The sequence below is a fragment of the Triturus cristatus genome, chromosome 8 (genome assembly GCF_964204655.1).
Source record: "Triturus cristatus chromosome 8, aTriCri1.1, whole genome shotgun sequence".
Lineage (NCBI taxonomy): Eukaryota > Metazoa > Chordata > Amphibia > Caudata > Salamandridae > Triturus > Triturus cristatus.
In genome coordinates, this window is record NC_140591.1 from 246,109,494 (window position 1) to 246,131,611 (window position 22,118).

Genomic DNA, 22,118 nt, shown 5'->3' on the forward strand with positions numbered 1-22,118 from the left:
TTGCAACAGACACAAAGAGGGATCCTTCTAGCTCCAAATCCAAATAAAAAGTGAACAGGAGATGGACAAAGCACTGGGAGAAGCCTGCTGGACAGGAACAGGAAGTTGGAGATACTGGGGCACTTCCTTCATCTTAAAAAAAAAGTACAAAGAGAAAAAGGACTCCTTGCACAAAAAAGTACAGCCAAATGTTAACCTGAGGAGTTTTTTTAATCCAATTCATCAATTCGAGAAGGTTTTGATGCTGCTCGATAGAGATTCTTCTCCAGATTGCAAATTCTGCGTGATCGGGATCACGATCTTAACAAAACTTCCGCCGGAAGTCCGATGGCATACCCAAATGACGTGTTCGCGATCACACACCCTCGCGGGCCTGTGCGACCGGCTACATAATCTCTTGGCGCTTGCGAACAGATGGGAAATCTAGTCGGCGTTTGCAGGCATCCCGGTAAGTCGCTCCTGCGCACGCGAAAACACATGTTGAGGGCGCAAACACAAAAAAAACTCCATTCCTTTGCGGAAAGCGGAGTTTTCGGTAACTCCGCGTTCTATGCGGTACACGGAGTTGCCAAAAATCCACAAACTCGGTAAGCAGAATTTTATGCCCAGGCTTACTACTGACACACCTTCACAGACACTTAGACACCCACTCAGACATACATTCTGCCACTCTCACATCCACTCACAGATCCACACAGTCACCCAAACACACACCCACACACACAGTCACTCACACACACACAAAACCACTTAAACACCCACTCATAGACCCATGCAACCACTAACACACCCATTTATAATCCCACATAGCCACCCACACACCCACTCACAGATCCATACAGCCACTTACAAACCCACAAAACCACTCACACACACACTTACAGACCCATACAGCCACTCACACACCCAGTGGCAGACCCATACAGGCAATCACAAACCTACTCACACACCTACACAGCCATTCACATATGCATGTATCTACTAGCACATGCATTCAGAGGCCCATACAGCCACTCACACACCCATCACTGACTCACAAATCCACTCACACACCCACTCTCAAAACTACTTGCATACCCACTTATACGCCCATAGACACACTCACACACCCACTCACAGATGCATATAGCCACTCACACACCCAGTCACTGACCCCTACAGCTACTCACACATCTACTCATACACCCATACAGCTACTCATATACCCATACAGCCACACACACACCCACAAAACCACTCTCACACACACTTACAGACCCAAATAGCCACTCACATACCCACTCACAGACCCATAAAGACATTCTTACACCCACTCACCGACTTATACAGCCACTCAAACACCCACTCTCAAAGGTTACATGTTACAGTTAGGAAATAAAATAAAAAAATCTTCAAAATTCACATTTATTTTTAAGTTTTAGAAATGTTTAGGAAACACTTCCACCCACTGGATGGTGTGATCAGTAATGTCATTTGAGATGTCATCAGTGATGTCATCACCTTTGGTTTTTACACGCATGAAACCACAGAAATTCAGCAGTTATAATTACCTGAGCTAACTATGACTATCACAACGCACTACTTATGACCTCACATATTACATCACTCATGACAAGGTCAGTGACATCACTGATGACATCATTGATGACATCTCAAATGACATCACTGATGACATCATCCAGAGAGTGCAAGTGGTTTGAAAACCATTTTGAGACTTAAAGATATATACTAAGCTATGAGTGGCTGTGTGAGTGACTGTATGGGTGGGTGAGTGTGTCTGTGTGGCTGTATCAGTGATTGAGTGACTATATGGGTAGGTGAGTGGCTGTATGATGAGCGAGTGGGTGTGTGAATGGTTCAATGGGTGAGTGACTGGGTATTTAAATGGGTGTATGGGTAAATGAGTGGCTGTTTGAGTGGGTTTATGGGTAAGTGAGTAGTGTATAAGTGTATTTTATACAGTACGTGTCTGTGTGAGTGGCTGTATAGGTGAGTTAGTGGGCCTGGCAGTGCTTCTATGGATGTGAGAATGAGTATATAACTGATTTTGCAGATAAGTGAATGGATATGTGAGTGGCTGTATGGTTGAGTTAGTGGGTGGGTGATTACTTGTATGGGTCTGTGAATGGGTATCTGAGTGCTTATATGAGTGTGTGAGTGGGTGTATGGGTAAGTGAGTGGGTGTGGGAGTATAAGTGGGTATGTGAGTGGTTTTCTGGATGATGTCATCAGTGATGTCGTTTGAGAACTCATCAGTGATGTCACTGACCATGTCATGAGTGATATAATATGTGAGGTCATAAGCAGTGCATTCTGGGGCATTAAATATAGTTAGCTCAATTAACTATAACTGCTGAATTTCTCTGGTTTTGTACGAGTGAAATGTGAGCCTAACTACAACTCCCTTTAACCTTTGATTTTTCCATAAATTGCTAGGGTTTTTGTATTCTATTACCTAACTAGAACATCTGTGTAGCCTCTGTTTATTTCAGTGACTATTTGAGGTTTTTTCAATTCTATTTCCAAATTATAATGACCCTGAAAATGTTGGTATTTTCATTGGATTTCTAAGGTTTTTAATTCTGTTTCCTAGCCAAAATATCAGTGTAACCTTTGCTTTTTCAGTGAATTCCTAAGGCTTTTCAAATTTTATTTCCTAACTGTAACCTGTAACCTGTGACAGTGTATATGTGAGTGGCTGTGTGGGTCTGTGGTGGATGTGTTAGTGGTTTTGTGGGTGTGAGTGGCTATGTAGGTGTGTGAGTATATGTGTGAGTGACTGTATGCATCTGTAATTCAGTGGTTGGGTGTTTGAGTGGGTCTGTGAGTGGGTGTGAGAGTGTCTGAGTACATCTGTGAGTAGGTGCATCAGTATCTTAGTGGGTCTGTGAGTGGGTGTATCAGTGTCTGAGTGGGTCTGTGAGTGGGTGCGTGAGTATATGAGTGGGTCTGTGAGAGGGTACAAAAGTCTGAGTGGGTCTTTGAATGGGTGTGCCAGTGTCTGAGTGGGTCTGTGAGTGGATGTATTAGTGTCTGACTGGGTCTGTGAGTAGGTGCATTAGTGTTTGAGTGGGCCTGTGAGTTGGTATGTCAGTGTCTGAGTGGGTCTGTTAGTGGGTGTGTGAGTATCTAAATAAGTATGTGAGTGGGTGGGGCATCTATTAATGGGCTTGTGAGTGGGTGCGTAAGTGTCTGAGTAAGTCTGTGAGTGGGTGCATGTGTCTCTTAATGGGTCTATGAGTGAGTAGGCCAGTGATTTAGTGGGCCTGTGAATGGGTGCATGAGTGTCTGACTCGGTCTGTGAGGGGTGTATTAGTGTCTGATTGGGTCTGTGAGTAGGTGCATTCATGTTTGAGTAGGCCTGTGAGTGGGAGTTTTAGTGTCTGAGTAGGTCTGTGAGTGTCTGAATGAGTATATGAGTGCATGAGGGAGTCTACCAGTGGGATTGTGAGTGAATACATGAGTACCTGAGTGGGTCTGTGAGTGGATGTATGAGTCTGTGAGTGGGAGAGTGAGTCTCTGAGTGGGTCTGTGAGTGGGTGCATGAGTTTCTGAGTGTATCAGTGAGTGGGTGTGTCAGTGTCTGAGTAGGTCTGTGAGTGGATGCATTAGTGTGTTAGGGGGTTGTGAGTGGGTGTGTCAGTGGCTAAGTGAGTCTGTGAGTAGAACTTAGAATGTCTGAATGAGTCTGTGAGTGGGTATATGAGGGTCTGAGTGGGTGCATGAGTGTCTGAGTGGGTCTGTTAGTGGGTGCGTTAGTGTCTGAGTGGGTCTGTTACTGGGTGCATGAGTATCTGAGTAGGACTGTGAGTGGGTGCATGAGTGTCTTAGTGGATCTGTGAGTGGGTGCCTGAGTCTCTGAGTAGGTCTGTGAGTGGATGCATGAGTGTCTTAGTGGGTCTGTTAGTGGGTGTGTTAGTGCCTGAGTGGGTCTGTGACTGTATGCATGAGTGTCTGTGAGTGGGTGTTTGAGTTGGTTTGTGAGTAGATGCACAAGTCTCTGACTTGATCTGTGAGTTGGTGAGAGGGTGTGTCAGTGGCTGAGTTGGTCTGTCAGTAGACGTTAGAGTGTCTGAGTGGGTCTGTGAGTGGGTGCATGAGTGTCTGAGTAGATCTGTGAGTAGGTGTGTTAGTGTCTGACTGGGTCAGGAGGTGGGTGTGTTTGTGTTTGAGTGGGCCTGTGAGTGGTTGCATGAGTATCTGAGTAGATCTATGAGTGGGTGCCTGAGTCTCTGAGTGGGTCTGTAAGTGGGTGTGTGTGTGTTTGAGTGGGTTTATGAGTCTCTGAGTGGATCTGTGAGTGGGTGCGTGATTCTCTGAGTAGGTCTGTGAGTGGATGCATTAGTGTCTGAGTGGGACTGTTAGTGGGTGCATTAGTGTCTGAGTGGATCTGTGACTGGGTATATGAGTATCTGAGTGGGACTGTGAGTGGGTGCATGAGTGTCTTAGAAGGCCTGTGAGTGGGGATGTCTGTATCTGAGTGGGTCTGTGAGTGGAAGTTAGAGTGTCTGAATGGGTCTGTGAGTGGGTATGGGAGGGTCTGACTGGGTCTGTGAGTGGGTGCATGAGTGTCTGAGTGGATCTGTGAGTGGATGCCTGAGTAGGTCTGTGGGTGGGTGCATGAGTGTCTGAATAGGTTTGTGAGTAGGTGCATGAGTGTCTGAGTGGGACTGTGAGTGGTTGTATTGGTGTCTGACTGGGTCTGGAGGTGGGTGCATTTGTGTTAGAGTGGGCCTGTGAGTGGATGCATGAGTATCTGAGTGGGTCTGTCAGTGGGTGTATTAGTGTCTGACTGGTTCTGTGAGTGGGTGTGTTAGTGTTTGAGTAGGACTGTGAGTGGATGCATCAAGTGTCTGAATGGGTCCGTGAGTGGGTCCATGAGTGTCTAAGTGGGTCTGTGAATGGGTATATTAGTGCCTGAGAAGGTTTGTGAATGGGTGCATGATTCTCTGAGTGGGTCTGTGAGTAGATGCATGACTGTCTGATAGGGTCTGTGAGAGGGTGTGATAGTGTTTGAGTGGGCCTGTGAGTGGGTGCATCAGTGACTGAGTAAGAATATGAGTGGGTGTATGAGTGTCTGAGTGGGTCTGCGAATGTCTGAGTGGGTCTGTGAGTGGGTGCATGAGTCTGTGAGTGGGTTTATCAATGTCTGACTGGGTTTGTGAGTGAATGCATGAGCGTCTGAGTGGGTCAGTGAATGGGTGCATGAGTGTCTGAGTGGGCCTGTGAGTGAGTGCATAGTATCTGACTGGGTCTGTGTGTATGTGCATGAGTGTTATTTAGTGAGCCTGTGAATTGGTGTATCAGTGTCTGAGTGGGTCTCTGAGTGGGTACATCTGTGAATAGCTGCATGAGTCTCTGAGTGTCTCCCTTAGTGGGTACATGAGTATCTGAGGAGATCTCTGAGTGGGTGCATGCATTTCTCTATGAGTCTGTGAGTCGATGTGTGAGTGTCTGAGTGGGTCTTTGAGTGGGTGCATGAGTCTCCGAGTGAGTGTGTGAGTGGGTGCATCATTGTCTGAGCAGATCCGTGAGTGTCTAAGTGGGTCTGTGAATGGGTATATTAGCACCTGAGAAGGTTTGTGAATGGGTGCATGATTCTTTGAGTGGGTCTGTGAGTAGATGCATGCCTGTCTGAGTGGGCCTGTGAGTGGGTGCATCAGTGACTGAGTGGGTATGTGAGTAGGTGCATTAGTGTCTGAGTGGGTCTGCGAATGTCTGAGTGGGTCTGTAAGTGGGTGCATGAGCCTGTGAGTGGGTCTGTGAGTGGGTGCATCAATGTCTGAGTAGGTTTGTGAGTGAGTGCATGAGTGTCTGAGTGGGTCTGTGAGTGAGTGCATAGTATCTGACTGGGTCTGTGAGTATGTGCATTAGTGTTATTTAGTGGGCCTGTGAATTGGTGCATCAGTGTCTGAGTGGGTCTCAGCTGGGTGCATCTGTGAATAGATGCATGAGTCTCTGAGTGTGTTTCTTAGTGGGTGTATGAGTGTCTGAGTGGGTCTTTGAGTGGGTGCATGAGTCTCTGTGTGAGTGTGTGAGTGGGTGCATCATTGTCTGAGTGGGTCTGTGATTGATTTTCACCGATATTCATTAATTCGTTGCAACGCTACACAGGGGGCCCGCTGACAGTCATGGCCAATTTCCAAATATTACACAGGAGAAAAAAACTCTTTAGTGACACATTGTACACACGTGAAGTCCCTGAAAGAGCCTTATATTTCTCCCATGAGATCAGGACACATCCAACCTGATCCTTTATGTCAAGTTCCTGCATTTCATTTCAGCCACGGGGACTGTCCCGATAAACTAAAATGGCAGCCGCAACTCTCTGCTCAGGGTACAGCCAGCCAATCACAGCATTCCTATTGATGTGTGCATTCGCAATTCATTGCAAATTCTTCACAAATTATCAGCGATTGCAGACATCCAAATTTGGTTTTCCTTTAATATCTTCAAAACTACTGAATGGATTTACATTAAATACCACAATCTACCCTTCTGCCAAATTTGGTGTATTTCCGTCCAGCGGTTTGGGCTGCAGGCGTGTCTGAAGATTCTATGGGAATTAACAAGTTTTTTTATCCCCTTTTTCTCAAACCCTGCTTGTGGGATAACCCTGAAAATTTCCATGCATAACAAGATTCACCGGGGCACTTTTTCTGGAAAAGTTTGTGAAGATTCAACAAATGGCATTAAAAGATATAGGCAAGTCAAAAAATGTGTTTCCTATGGAAATATGGTCCTAACTATAACTACCTACTGTTGATCCCCAATATGTAATATTAATTTATTCATTTGATTTTTACACATAACTAAGCATGAGATGAGAGGATGTGCAGACAAAAATTCAAAGTTTTCGGTCTGCTTAAAAGAGGAAATATGTTTGGCTGTGGTATATATAGACTTGAAGAACATTCTATCTATCAGTTTAACTGTTTGTGATGTAAATGTGGTCTTTAGAGTGCTTAATGGGGCAAGCAAATAAAAGCTATTGCATGATGTTAGTCTTCATATCTGTAATGAAATCTAGAGTCTCTCTTCATAATAATTGGAGGATCACCATTCTCTGCCACCACAACATCGAGCCCACAATCAGAATTTCAGCATTAAAAACGTATCTTTTTCCAACACTCTTTGACTCACTCTTTTGCTCTTGGTGAGCACATCTGTGATCCTCGTGCAAGGACACCTTTCTGATTAATCACAGGTTCTAACAATTTAAAAGAAATTACAAAAATATTAAAAAAAATTACTATCATCAAGAATCAGGTAACTGATTCATTTGCACTTCTTTGAATGAAGAAAATGAGAAAATGTGCCCATTGTAAATTAATTGAAATCACACCCAGGTTCCATCATGCCAGTAAAGCAATCTACTTGGGGTCAGACATTCTTTGAACAACTAAAGTGTCTGTAGATTGTTTAAATCTAGATATAACATACTGTACACTCTCACACATCTCCCACACACTCTCACACATCACCCACATTAAAAATAAATTAAAGAAAATGGTATTTAAAATAACCTGTTTAAGAATGATGAAAGGTCATAAGGCAAGACTCTCTGCAGAAAAAAGCTGGCTCTATCATGGGGCCCCCTTAAAAGCTGGGGCCCTTGGCCAGCGCCCACTTTGCCAATGCATTAAAACAGTTCTGAGCTTATAGAACATAAAACTCAGCATGATTTTCAGTCACACAGAGGTTTATTGAAAACCAGGCACGAATTCTGGTCTCATAGAGGTATTATGTAAACTTGGACACGTCATGATGATTGATCGTCTTGGATTGTACACTGGAAGATGCTGAGTTCGATATTCCCAAGGCATGATGGATGGCATAACTTGTGAATGAGCGTTCAAGCTCAAGATTCAAGATATGTGCATACACTTTCTGTTCATTTATGTACCAACAAGCTTACATATCACAACGTCCAATGATCTGAGCCAATCTACATGCGAGCTGGCTTGCAACAGATATACTGTTGTGTAGGCATTGGAGAAAATCAAATGAAATGCCTAATACGCTAAACCCTTGTCAAACTTTGAGTCTATAGATGGTCCAAAACACTGTAGCTTACTGCTCTCATTTGTCTTCCCATTGCACCTGGTAGCAGATTTGAGTAATGGAACAATCCTGATCTGACAGAATAATCCTCATCTTCTCCAAAAAAAGCCAGGGGGATCCAGCTTCCATGCCTCCTGTATGCACTGCACCTTTCACCATGACAAAGCATGCCTCTAGGCCTCAACATTTTTCAGACTTCACTCTGTGAAGGGTTTTTATCGGAACAGTTCACACTACACATTACAGCCCCCAAATTTCTTAAAATCTCATAAGCTTGTTTTTTGCCTAAGGGCGAGTACAATGGTATGGGTCACCTCCCTCTACAAGGAATTTTGTTTTTGTTTTTGTTTTTAAAAGGCTAATACAAATTCGTTATATGAGTAAAACAGGGTAAAAACATTGCACGCATAGCACAAAAAACTGATACATAAATAAATTCATATTAATCCTTCATGTGTTCAATCATGGGCCCCCATATTTGTAACCCTAGTTTCCGTCTACGGGGTTTCCTTCTGCAACCACATGGAGGCTATACAAAGATGAGCTACCGCAACTGCAATAAAAGTCTGAGGCTGGGTGTCCATCTGTCATATCCTCCCCTATACCCAGCAGTGTAGTAGATGGTGTAATGCCTATTCCAACCCTGGTAATTTCCGAGAGGAATGTTTCCACATGGCCCAAAAACTGAGTTAGTTTCCTACACATATAAAAAATATGTACAATATCGGCCGAGTCACCATGACAAAGCATGCCTCTAGGCCTCAACATTTTTCAGACTTCACTCTGTGAAGGGTTTTTATCGGAACAGTTCACACTACACATTACAGCCCCCAAATTTCTTAAAATCTCATAAGCTTGTTTTTTGCCTAAGGGCGAGTACAATGGTATGGGTCACCTCCCTCTACAAGGAATTTTGTTTTTGTTTTTGTTTTTAAAAGGCTAATACAAATTCGTTATATGAGTAAAACAGGGTAAAAACATTGCACGCATAGCACAAAAAACTGATACATAAATAAATTCATATTAATCCTTCATGTGTTCAATCATGGGCCCCCATATTTGTAACCCTAGTTTCCGTCTACGGGGTTTCCTTCTGCAACCACATGGAGGCTATACAAAGATGAGCTACCGCAACTGCAATAAAAGTCTGAGGCTGGGTGTCCATCTGTCATATCCTCCCCTATACCCAGCAGTGTAGTAGATGGTGTAATGCCTATTCCAACCCTGGTAATTTCCGAGAGGAATGTTTCCACATGGCCCAAAAACTGAGTTAGTTTCCTACACATATAAAAAATATGTACAATATCGGCCGAGTCAGCACCGCACCGGAGGCTTTTCCCATCATTAACTCCTCCCCATTTCAGCATTTTCGCAGGGGTGTGGTATAGATTAAATATGGTTGTTAAATGTTGTGTTTTTAGGTTAGGAAATTAAGATCCTGTCTGCCATACCAATTGATTGTTCTATATGTACATCTTGACACCTCAGTCAACTCCCCCACTTCATATTTTGAGCCTCTAAATCATCTTTCTGTGTATCTAACAAACAGTTATATATCACACCAATCCGCTGTTTACGTCTAATGGCCTTGACTGTCGAGTTCGGCTCTGTTATCCTCTGTCTTTTCTTCAAGAAGTCCCTCATCTGCAGAAATTTAAAAAAATCTGTTTTAGGGAGTTTGTATTTATCAGCTAACGTTGAAAAAGAAAGCAGGTCCCCGTCCCTATATAAATTGCCTATAAATAAAATCCCTTTATTTTTCCACTATTTTGCACTATCCTATCAGGAAAGACAACAGGAAATAAGGTGGGTGTGGCTATAGGTGTATAGTGGCAAACCCCCTCAATCTGCAGCTTTCTCCGTACCTCTTTCCACACCTTATAAGCAGCTATTATCACCTAGAAGCGGGTCTTTTTGTAGTAGTTAAATTCCAACATCCTAAATAAACAGTCCTAATCCCTGCACCTAGTAACATCTGATATATGGATGGAGATTCTGCGGTGTTGCCTACCCCCTCCCCCGTCAACATTATCCGCATATTTTGTAGGATACACGCATAATTATAAAATGTAAAATCCAGTACTGCCCATCCACCTTTCACTCGGGGTAATGACACGAAATGCATTGCTCTATGTGGCTTCCCTTTAGACCATAAAAATCTAGTATAATATGATTGTAGTTGCTGCAGCTGTCCCCGAGACAGCTCCAGTGGTACAGATCTAAAATAATAAAGGACTGGGTAGATCATCATTTTTAAAATATTACACTTCCCCACCAGTGAAAGGTGAAGGCATTCCACTTTCTCCAGTTGTTGTTTCACACTTGTGAGGATAGCATTCCAACTGACTTCTACTAATTCCTTTAAACGTGTCATTATCTTAACACCCAAATATGTCACTTCATTGGTCACCCTGGGGTCTCCGATACAGGTCTGATTAGTGCAAAGGATCTGTGTCTTTGATGTATTGAGTTTATAGCCAGACACCGATCCAAACCTGTGTGCCAGTCGTTCTATCTTGAGTATCGCTACGACCGGGTCAGATGTTACGACCGCGATATCGTCTGCATAGGCTAACACTCGGAATTGCTCCTGTCCACAGTCTACAGGTTTAATTCTGAGGCTCCCTTTTAACAAAGTTAAAAACCGGTTTATGTATAGAGCAAATAACAATGAGGCGCACAGGCAGCCTTGTCTCGTTACCTCTCGAGATGTGCACTTGATCCGACTCCAAGCCATTAATATAAATTCGAGCCCATGGTCTGCTGTAATCCTTGGGCAGACCTGTATTTTAGCGCCCAAAAGCAAAACTGATGAAACAAAAATGTAATCTAACCCGACCAGTTTATTGTAAAGGTGAGAATAGAACGTGAAGCCAGGATCTGGGCCTCGCAATGTAGACCATGCATCTATCAACCTATGATCCCCCACCAAATGATATAGTGGTCTAAAGACTTTAGGCTTCCTGCCCTTATAGGACTTCCATCCCTTCTGAAGGTCTTGGCAACCCATATGAATATTAAAATCACCACAGTGAATCAGTGGGGTAGGCCATATTGCCAGTTCTAAATTGAGACCCTCCAGTACAGTTTCCTCGTGCGAATTGGACCCAATGACTGAACACAAAGTAAATGTAAAATTCCCCTTTGCACATTCAATAACCACCCTGCGACCCTGGTTGTCTACAAATGTTTTACCTGTGCCCTGTATCATGTTTTTAGCTAAAATGGCTACCCCTCGATCTGTAGTAGACTGCTGTGTACAAGCCAATTGTTTATACCCTAGCTCATTTAAGATCTTCCTCTTATTACATGGTACATGCGTTTCCTGTAAACATATCAGGTCAGGTTGCATCACACGTAATTCGTCAGCCACTCTTTGCCATTTCACATTGTTATTTAACCCACATACATTAAATGAACATATGAGCAATCTGGATATTGTCGTCTTATCCCCCATCATATACTGTTATATCTCTTCATTTAATAGCCTTATCACATAGCTGCATACATCTCCGTGCCTTTATCTTCCACTTGTTATGGCTTGCGTTTTCTTTTCCATCCAGTCCCTTCTCTTCCTGCCACCCCTCATGCACCCCTGAACCCCATCCACACCCTCCCCCACCCCCTCATCCCCCCTCTTCGCGGGGCTAGCGAGCCACCTCGCACCCACCCCCACCCATCCTGTAGAGAGGCTTTAGGACCAATGGTCTTGGTGATGGATAGCTAACACTCCCCAGAGCCCCCACCTCACACATTTAGCTTGGTTACAGAAAAAGGTAGACAGAAAAGTATAACAACCTGAAAAAAATCTGAAAAAATATAACAAAACAACAACCAAAAATATGTATCTCCACTCTATGGAATCAATGGCAGCTATTCTTTTGCCTCACTTCCAAAGTCCCTTTACCGTTCACATATAACTTCAGCATTCCTTAAAGACAAGTAGATAGACAAGAAGACATAGCTGAAAGATCGGATTTAGATTTAGATAAAGACAAAAGAAGTAAATAAGCAAGGTAAGCAGGATGTCATAGCTAAATGTGAAGTCAAATAGAGATATGAAAAATCAAGACAAAGTATGTGTCTATTAAGTCCTATGTCATGGATTGCAGGTATTCCTTTGCCTTCACTTCCGATGTGAGAAACTGAGTGTGCTCCTTATGTATGACCTTCAATGGAGCCGGGTTGAGTAGTTACGCTTGGGCTCCCTTGCCCTGAAATAAGGTGATGAGCTGTCTTAGTTGCCACCCTTCCCCATTCTCTTTCTATCGCACCGTGCCAGTTCATAAACAGCTTGACAGGCTAGAAAGTTATTTACCGATATCAAGATTGCTCTGGGTCTGGCGGTATTTTGCCCTGGCTTTGCGTGCTGTGTGAATGGGAATCTGTGCACTTTTTGTATCTCTTGATTCCACTCCCACTGTGGGAGCTCGGAAAAAGCCTCTGAAAAAAGATTAATGACGAATTTTCGCATATCCTGGCCCTCCATGCCTTCAGCGACCCCCAAGATTCTCAAGTTGTTGCGTCGGAGGCGGTTTTTGAGATCTGTCAACTTCCATTGTGTGACCTCCTTAGATGCCTGTCTTGATTATGGCATTGCCTTTTGAGCTGCCAGTTCATCTTCCAAGTTAGAAAGTCGTGCTTCTGCCTCAGTAACTCTCTCCACAAATTCGGAGCAGGATTTTGAGATGTGCAAAACGAATTTTTGTAGCTTGCGGCATGCACCTTGGGTCCGTTGGCTTTCTATGCAGGTTTCTTCTCTATGAGCCAGGATCATTTTGTAGATCATAGTCAGTGAAATCTCTTCAGGTTTCCCCCTGCATTTTCCGTCAGGTGTTTAATTACACCCTCCTCGTGTGCCCTTATTCCGGCTGAAAATGAGTAGTCCCATGTCAGAGCATCAATCCCCCCCTCATGTATAGAATCTTCACTGTGTTCCAGCTTCTTACAGACTGTCCGAGGGGCAGTTTCTGATGTATTTGTCCCCTGATCTTGATCTTCAGGGTGCAGGCTACTTGATTCGCTATGTCAACTACTTGGGGACAGCCGCCTGGATCCGGGCCTATGGATTAGCTCAATTTCGTCTCCTGATGAATCCGAGGGGTCTGAGAGAGAAAAGAAGTAATCGCCAGAATCAATCTCCGTGATCATAGTTTGTGCACTGTTGTCATCACTCCACCTCGCCTCTTCGCCCAGTTCATCCATATTCAACATAGCATCTTTCTGCATATCTTTGCTCGAGGTGTCACTCCTAGCCGTGCTGGGTCCTATAAATTCCTTTTTTTGCACCATGATGGGGGTCAGAGAGCCAAGAATTTCCCCTGACGTAGCGGTGGCCATCGCGCTTAAAGGAACATCTCCCGCTCTTTTTGTCTGGCCATTAGATTGCTTACCAACAGGGTGCTCTATGTTCATCTCTTCCTGTTCCGAACCTGGGGTGGAGCTCACCACTTTGCACATACCCCCTACTGGCCCTCCATCATTCTTCAGGTAATGTTGTTTTATCCCCCTTCCAGGTAAAAACAAAGAGGGTATATTACGCTTACCGCAATCCTCATTACTCAGTTCACGTTTTTTTTTCTCCATCTCTACTGTCTTTTCAGTGGTGCTGTTCATTCCACTTCGATGCTCCGGCTGACTGGCTTTCTCCATGCCTTTCGAGTCCATCAAAGTGCGTGCCTTTCCTCACGCTGCCTTCTGAGGCATCGAAGCCAGGAGCCCGGATCACTTGGCTCCGCCCCAACACTGAAGCTGCTCCACGCTGTGTGCGGAAATAGGATGAGACACCAGCCAGAGCCGAGGAGTTACCGCGCTGCAAGTCAAACAATCGCTGACAAACCGAGCATGCCTTCAAGGACCCAAGGTAGGTCCAGTGGTCGAAGTGGGCGGGAACGGCAGGGCACGGCATGCCCCTACTTCCTTAATTCTATAGATTCCGTTCCCCTACTTTTTTATTTTGAACAACGTCCCTGGACATAAGAAACATCTAAGGCCTGCAGAGAAGGCTCGGCAATTGATGCTGTTCGGGGACGGGCGGGGAGGAGAGAAGGAAAGGGTCCCCGTCTCTTGCTTCTTGCCCAGACAAGACAAGGAAGGTGTCCGCTCAGTCACTGGCAGCTGCCCCCCCTTTCCTCCTCTTATTCCCTCTCTCTGTCAGTCTAGCTCCTCCTCACTTACCTAAACCGTGACTCAAGAAATGGTTCTCACCCGCTCTTTCTTCCTGTCGTTCATTTGTTCCCCTGTGGAATGGATGCAAGAAAGAAAACCACTTTTGCTGGAAATGCCGTTTTGCTATTTTTCTATTCCAAAGTGCAGCCACAGAAATAAAAGGTTCAAAATATGAAAAATCAATAAGTAAATAAAGCAAGACGGAGTGTTCTTGAAGTGGCCAGATCGGTTTTATTCAAACCCCAAAAACATTAGCGTCACCTTACTGAGGTTGCCAGTGAAGCCCTGTTTTCCCCGGTGGGGAAGTGCGCCAAACCTGGAGGTACTGCAATACCTGGTTGATGGGTGAATTGGAAAACAAAATGTGTAGGGCGGCTTTGTGTTCACAAATGTGGTCTTTTTAAACCATACTGCTTACGTTCTGTAAGGATATAAGCAGTGGACATTGAAATGGGTCCTTTCTGGGCCCTGTAGTTTTCAGGCAGAAGCACTCACTGATTTCTGAATAGTGAGTGTAAAAGCATTAAGTTCACCATGTTGTTCCTGCTTACATTTCGCATGCTTTATTTAATCATTCATTCCCTATGAGTGTTTGCTTTTTCCAGGATGTTGTTACTTTTTCCTTTAGGCAGCATATTGCTCTTGCCTAGTGCGTAATTTGAATTGAGTCGCATCCAGTTGTTTATAGCAGGTCAAATTGTTTTGTAGTTGAAGGCAGTGTGAATTTCTCTCAGTGGGGCGGTATGGTGTTCAGTGAGGGAGCGGATGTAGCACTGGGGGCAGAGCTGTCGAATTTAGAACTGGGGAACCAGGTTCAGCCTTCATGACCAGTCCCCCAGACCACTCTCTTGAGGGAGCACATTGCCATGCTAGACCTTAGAAGGCCCTGCAAAACCGGAAAAGCCCTGGTGTCTTAACACCAGCAGGTGGACCCTAGCAGTGCCAAGTGTGGGTTCACCTTGAAGGCTTGCCCACCACAATCTATGCTGAAGTTCACCTCCAGTCTTGCAGGCAGGCCTATGAAGTAGCAGACCCTAGAGCAACAGTGACTCTGTCACTGAGGTCACAGGACCCCTGAGAAGCAGTGTGACCGCAACGGGTGCTGACTTTGAGTGGGGGCGTTGTATATTAAGGGTTTAAAAGCACTTGATGCCTCCCTCCTGGCCTACAGCAATTTTCGACAGTAATAAAAATGTCATGATAACTCCGGTGAATAAACGTCTTCCTAGAGCGAGATCGGAGTTTTGTCTAGTGGAAGGTTTGACTCATGAAAAGATAGGGTTAATGTGCCTGCTGCTAAGAACATGTACCATGACCATCACAAAGTGCACATATTGTAAATAGGTCAGTGGGTTATTGCTTTTGTCACTGAGATCCTTTTGCTACTTGCAGTTTATAAGTTAAAATCCTAACAAAGAACAGTGAGCTATTAACTTTCATCTTAGAGCTACATACAAACTGCAAGGTATAAACTAGAGCTTTATGGGGTTTTTCCTTAAGCCTTTGATTATCCTAATGTTGCAAAAAGTGTTCATTTGGATAGAAATCAATAATGATTATTAAAGTGAACCCCCAAACATGGTATTAAGTTTTAAATTCTGAGTTTGTGTTTCTCCAGATCAATCACTATTAAACTATGCTGCCTACTAATATGGTTGTCATGTGACTCCTACACCATGTAGTCCTTTGTCTTATGTAACATTTCCCATACAGTGATTTACAGACGTAAAATTGATTGTCTCTGTGTATATTGCTGACGACAGAAAATCCATGGCTTGGAAACAAATGGCTTGTGCTTCCACTTTTAAGCATATTTGGGACATTCTGTGATTAGAAACATATCCCACTTTGTGAATTGATTTTAATGTCAATAACTCATATTAATCGTTAAATAATCATGTGTATCCATTGGTTGAATTACATAACATAATAAGCTGTAACTGGTTAGTGAAATGCCAAACAAATACCAAAGATTGGGATGTTTTGCAATCCTGGCCACACCTCTAACTCCGCCCACTGATCCAATCCTCAGGTTAATCCCGCCCTCTGATTCTCCGCCCACAGTTCCCCTACTTTTTTTCCCCACTTCGACCACTGGGTAGGTCTAGTCCTTCCCAGAGTATATAGGCTACGAAGGGGCTGCTCAAAAGTTGGAATACCCGCGAAGGGGGGAGAAATCCGGGAGCGCTAGTCGAGCGGCCGCCATGTTGCCTACAGCTAATATTTTATTGAGCAGGAACTATTATTGCTTTATTGTTTGCATTGATTTTGTTGTTTATTTCTCAGTATTGGACCAATTTATCATCTCTCCTAATGATTATCTGTCCAGAATCCTATGCATTTGGCACATCATTACTCTCTTAGAATTATTGGTAAGTACAGGGTGATGTGCACACTCTTAGTTAGTTAGATGCCAGGGCAGAGTTTCCTACAGGCATCTTTATTTCATCCAACATGGTGATCTACCTATCTCTGGCCTCATCAGCTCAAGTGAGAAAGGGCAACTTCACTCACTGCTTTTAATGTATGACTGTCTGGCTGTGGCTAAATGTATTCAGAATGCAATCAAAAAATCATACACTGTGGTAGGATCTCTATTGTCCCTATCTGCTTAATATTTATTTAATATTTATTGCACTTTATTGCGCATAATACGTTTATGCTGGGATATTTTTATTGAATTCATTGTTGAATTAATGTTTTTTGGACTTTTTATGTTTTAACTAATTCTAACTGAGACTTAAGCTGTACAATAAAGTTGGAAATGCTTTGGGGTGTTTTATGATGCCATGTATTCTGTTTCTAATGTATTTTGTGGTCAATTTGGACCGAATAAAGAATTCTTCTCTTGTCAGATCATGAAAGGGCATCAACCGCCTTCTAGATTGCTTGAAATAATATGAAACAACTTTCTCGGAAAACAGATGTGTAGTGAATCATCCAACCACAGATGAACAGTTGTTCCCAGTATATTTTGGATGAGCATGCTACATCAGGTACTGTCTGAATGCAAATGCTGAGTGTGCAATCAAGCGCATAGTAGCTATTTTATAGGATAAATACATTTTTCTATTCTGAAATGATGAGTGGATTGTGTGTGTTCACCGGAGGGTAGCCAGATAATTAACACTTGGAATTAATGAACCAATGAACGTATTTCCCACATTTCAGATGACAATGGTAAGTGTCTTCCTCCAACTAACTAGAAACCCAGCAATCAAGGGGCCCCCTTGCAAATGAAAGTGAGGTACTTCATTGGAGTCAATAGTTTCAATATTTCACATGCCGCTCAATCGAAGCGCAAAGTAATTTTTTCAAGTGTCAAACTTCTGATAGGTTGTAGTGATTAGGCAGACAAACTAGTACTGCAGTGGGAAGGCACCGTCACTGGGAGCCAAGCTGAGATCATCAAATTCACTGTGCATAGTACTAAGTTCATAACCACCATCAATCTGGTTTTGGTTTGGCTTAATTCATATAGAGCAGCATTTTTGTCAAATCGCTTGCAATGTTAGGTTATGCTAGGCTTCTTTTTAAAGCACTCTTAGTCCCTGGTGGGTATCATGATGCTAAGAAGGGATGCTAATCACGGTGCATAAATGTGTGTGGGTGAACCAAGCTGGGAAGCATAGTTCTGTACAGAGGGGATGATCGAAAGATATGAATCACCTTTTTTCAGGCAACAAATTCCTACTGTGTAGGAGGATAATACAATGCGCCTTTAGTTAGTTTCTGAATTGCAGGAGGGGTGGAAATGGCCTGATGTCAATAGGGATGTTGTTCCAGATCCTGGGTGAGAAGACAGAGAAGGCCTGCCTTCTGCTATTTTTTTTACCTTCTTGCACTTCTATTTCTCTGTTTATGCGTTATCCTGGCTCCAGGTGTGCCCCGGTCTGCTTGAGGTGATAGTTAGTTGGTCTGTGAGGTGAGCAGGGGGTATCAATTCTGATGGCTTTGGGGTGACGCAAAAGATTGGGAAGCTAGCAGAGCAGAGGGGCCTGTGTTGTCGCTTTAGCATTGCAGTGGTGTGTTCAAACCTCTTCTATTCCTTGGTGAGACATACCACAGCATGGGGTGTTCATTCTAGGTGCCAAAGATAATTGAGCGAACAGTGCATTCCCTCAGAATCAGCCGTCTGCAGTTTCCCTTGGGCCCCTAGTTTATGGCATTCTGTCAGAAATGCACATATGTAGCTGTCCCCCCAGCACCCAGATGTGGATTGGAGACAGCCTGACAGGCACACCGAGCCATGAGCACCCAAATGCCCAACTCCCCAAAGTGGCATTTCCACATTAATACTATTGAATCCACTTGCACGACCAGAGAGGATTTGCCATTTGAAACTCATCGATATCAAACACTATACTGCTACTCTTCTGCACATAGGAAATACTGCTCAGTAGACTTTCCATTGTTTCCCTATGTTACTCAATGTGAGAAGCAGGCCCCACCATACTGAACTCACCATCCGATGCCATTCACTACCAGTGCATGTAGCGCACACGAGCACATGCCCTGCCTCTTCCTGACACCTCACCCTGCTCCCAGGAAGTACTCTGATGCAGCGGGAGACATGCAGAACCTGGCAATTATCTTTTTAAATGCTAAACCAAGTAACAGTAACCTGCACACACACAAACCATGACAGGGCAAACCTGTGGCATGTTTGAGGGCTACCTCCATGGGTGGCACAACCAGTGCTGCAGCCCCACGGAGGAGCAGTTGAGTTACTTTCCCTAGGTATATTTCTTACCCTTAGACAAGGGACTTACAGCTAACTCAAATCAGACAATTATGTATACACCAGTCACCAGCATGTATATGACAAGCTCAGGGCTTTGACACTGAATTGCAGTGTCAAAAGCACTCAAAGTCCTAAGGCTACCACATAGATCAGAGGAAAACCAGAAGAGACAAATGCAAAAAGTCAGGGAAAATCACCCTAAAGAGGTCAATTTCCAACAAGACCCAAATGTCAGGATGAAAAATGGGGATCTAGAACTGCTCCAGAAATGTATTTCCAGCAAGAAAGGAAAATCGGCCAAGACCAGAAAAAAAAGAAACCTTCCATCCATTCAGGCCAAGTAGAAAGGTGAAGAGCTAGGAGAAAACAAGCAAGACTGGAGAAGGCAGAGATTCCATTAATCCAGTGAGCAGGCAATTAAGTAAGCACATTTACAATTGAACAGAATTCAAATAAACTCCCTTTAAATAGTGCCAAACATGATGTGAGGTAATCCAGGAGTGGTTTAGTGATCTTGGGGGCTGATTACGATGGCGGGCAGACTAGGTCCGCCCGCCATCGTAGCGGTGTTTGGGACCACCCGCCAGACATGTGGTGGTCTCACCACTGCGATTAGGATGCGCCCACCATACTGGCAGGCGCTTCCACGGATTTTAACATTGCGGGCGGTGCTGCTGGCTGCAGCACCGTACGCAATGTTAAAAATGCTTGCACTGCATTTCCCTGCACTATGTGGCAGGCACCACACAGTGCCTGCCATTTGGTGCATGAAAATGCAGGGGGGTACCATGGGTACCCCTAGTGCACCGACACCCCTCCCCCCCAAACAAGGGTGGGCTGCATTGGGCCCCCAAACCCAATAAGCTTAGAACAAATCATATATTGTGGAAAAAATACTACTTTTAAATATACCATGGTAATTGATAAACCCTCCTGCATGCAGCTTTATTGAAATCTATAGTAGTCACACTGGCCAGGCTTGAAGTAGAAGGATTTAAGGCTACATGTAGGAGAGAGAAGGTAAGAACCAACTACCACAACAGCTCCAGCTCAACTGAATAAACAGCACAGTTGCTAGGAGCCAAGGAACATTCTAAGAACAGAGTAGACCTTTAACAGTACATTAAAGCTAGGCCTGGGACAAAATTCCGTTCCGTTCACGGAAATTGCGATAATTTGGCATTTTCGCGTTCCGCGGAAAGCGCGAAAATGTCAAAATTTCCGCATTCCGCAGCTTAGCGATAATTTGTTTCTTGCTCGCGCTGTAAAATAATACATTCTCGCGTGCGCGTGATCGCCTTACCTGAATCCCCGCGTTCGCCGACAAGTTTTCCCGATCCGGTCGCGTTCTCCACGAGATGTTGTATTGTTGGTAGCCATTTGCGTTGTCTCGCGACAGTTCGCGCCCGCAGTAACGTCATGCGTCGCGCGATCACGTCTTTCTTCTCGCGATCATGCACCGCAAGACAAGTGAAAACAAGATGGCTGTGCCCGCGAGCAACCGCTTGGGTAAGTTGGCGAGCCGCGACCAAGCAGAAAATACAGCGAACGGGTGGGAAACAAACTTCCGCATCTTCGTGATATTTCCGCTTGTTTGCGGAGATTTTTAACATTTTCGCGATAATTTGCGAAAGTGAATTTGGCAAATTCCGCCCACCCCTAATTAAAGCAATGTGAGCAAGTACACAAAATATAACATATCTTCCTCCTTTCCAAAAACGAATTAATTTTGTTTTCAAAAAACAAATTAAGATCTATATCTAACAGGCCTAACTATTGGTCTGAAACTCTGTCTGACAATTTTTTACTCTGAGCAAGCAGGTTCGACACGAGGAGGCTGAAACTTTGGTGCGGACCTTCACAACTCTATTGAGGTTCCACCAATGCCCTCCTGAGACCTTAACAGCATTGCCAACAATCTTAATTACTTTAATGGGCTCACTAAATTTACAATCACCTTTCCTAGTATTCACGGGAGATTTAATTTTGACCATGACTCCTACCACAAGAGGAGCAACTTTCGCCGCCTTCTTAACATCAAACCATTCCTTTCGTTTCACCTCAGAATCAGTCATGTTTTCAATAACAGTGGACATCAATTTGGAAACATCTGATTCAGACTTAACCCACTTAGTCATCCAATGAGGCCTGGTATTGGCTTTTCTCCCTCTCACCAACTCGAAGGGACACATTTTTGTGGATGAGTGGGGCGTCATCCTATAGAACCAAACTAAACTGTCAAGAGCCTTCTGAACATCATGATTCCCTGTTCTTGCCCACCTGATACACTCCCCAATCACTCAATTCATTCTCTCCACAAGTCCATTTGACTGGGGATGATACAAAGACGTTTTGCTGTGTTTAACTCCTGATTCTAACAAAAACAATTGTAACTCACAACTCACAAATTGTGTGCCATTGTCGGAGAAAAGAACTTTTGGACACCCTTCCCTCAACCACACTTCTTTCAAAAATATTATAATGGCTTTGGTGTTAGCCTCCTTGAACAGTTTGACCTCAGGCATTTGGAAGCGTAGTCCATAACTAATACAAATCGAAACCCCCCACGAAGACTGTCATAAGGTCCCATGATGTCTATTCCAAGCTTCAACCATGGTCCCTGTGGGCACTCGATCGGCATCAATGGCGGAACTGACACCTTGAAACTTTTATAAGCCGCACCACAAACACAACAATTCAAAACAGCATCTTCAATTTCAGTGTCTATCCTTGGCCACCAGTAAGTGTCTCTTATACGACGCTTAGTGAGGGTGCAGGCAAGATGACCTTCGTGAGCCCTCTGTATTATTTCTTTGCGAAAACCATGGGGTGGAATACATTTATGTCCTCTAAGGAGCACTCCATCCTCCAAAGAAAGTTCATCTTGTACCTTCCAGAAAGTTGAATAAGGGAGGTAAGAGTTTTTTTCCCTGGGCCATCCCTCAATCACACGAGAGTACACTTCTTGAAGCACGCAATCAGTCTCAACTGCTCGCATCCATTCACTCTTAGAACAAAGATTCATACAGGATATATCCACAGCTGCCACCAAACAGTCATCATAGTCCTCATTAGAAAAATCATGTAAATTGACATCTTCAAATTCTTCAGACTTGACTGGGAATCTAGACAAAAAATCAGC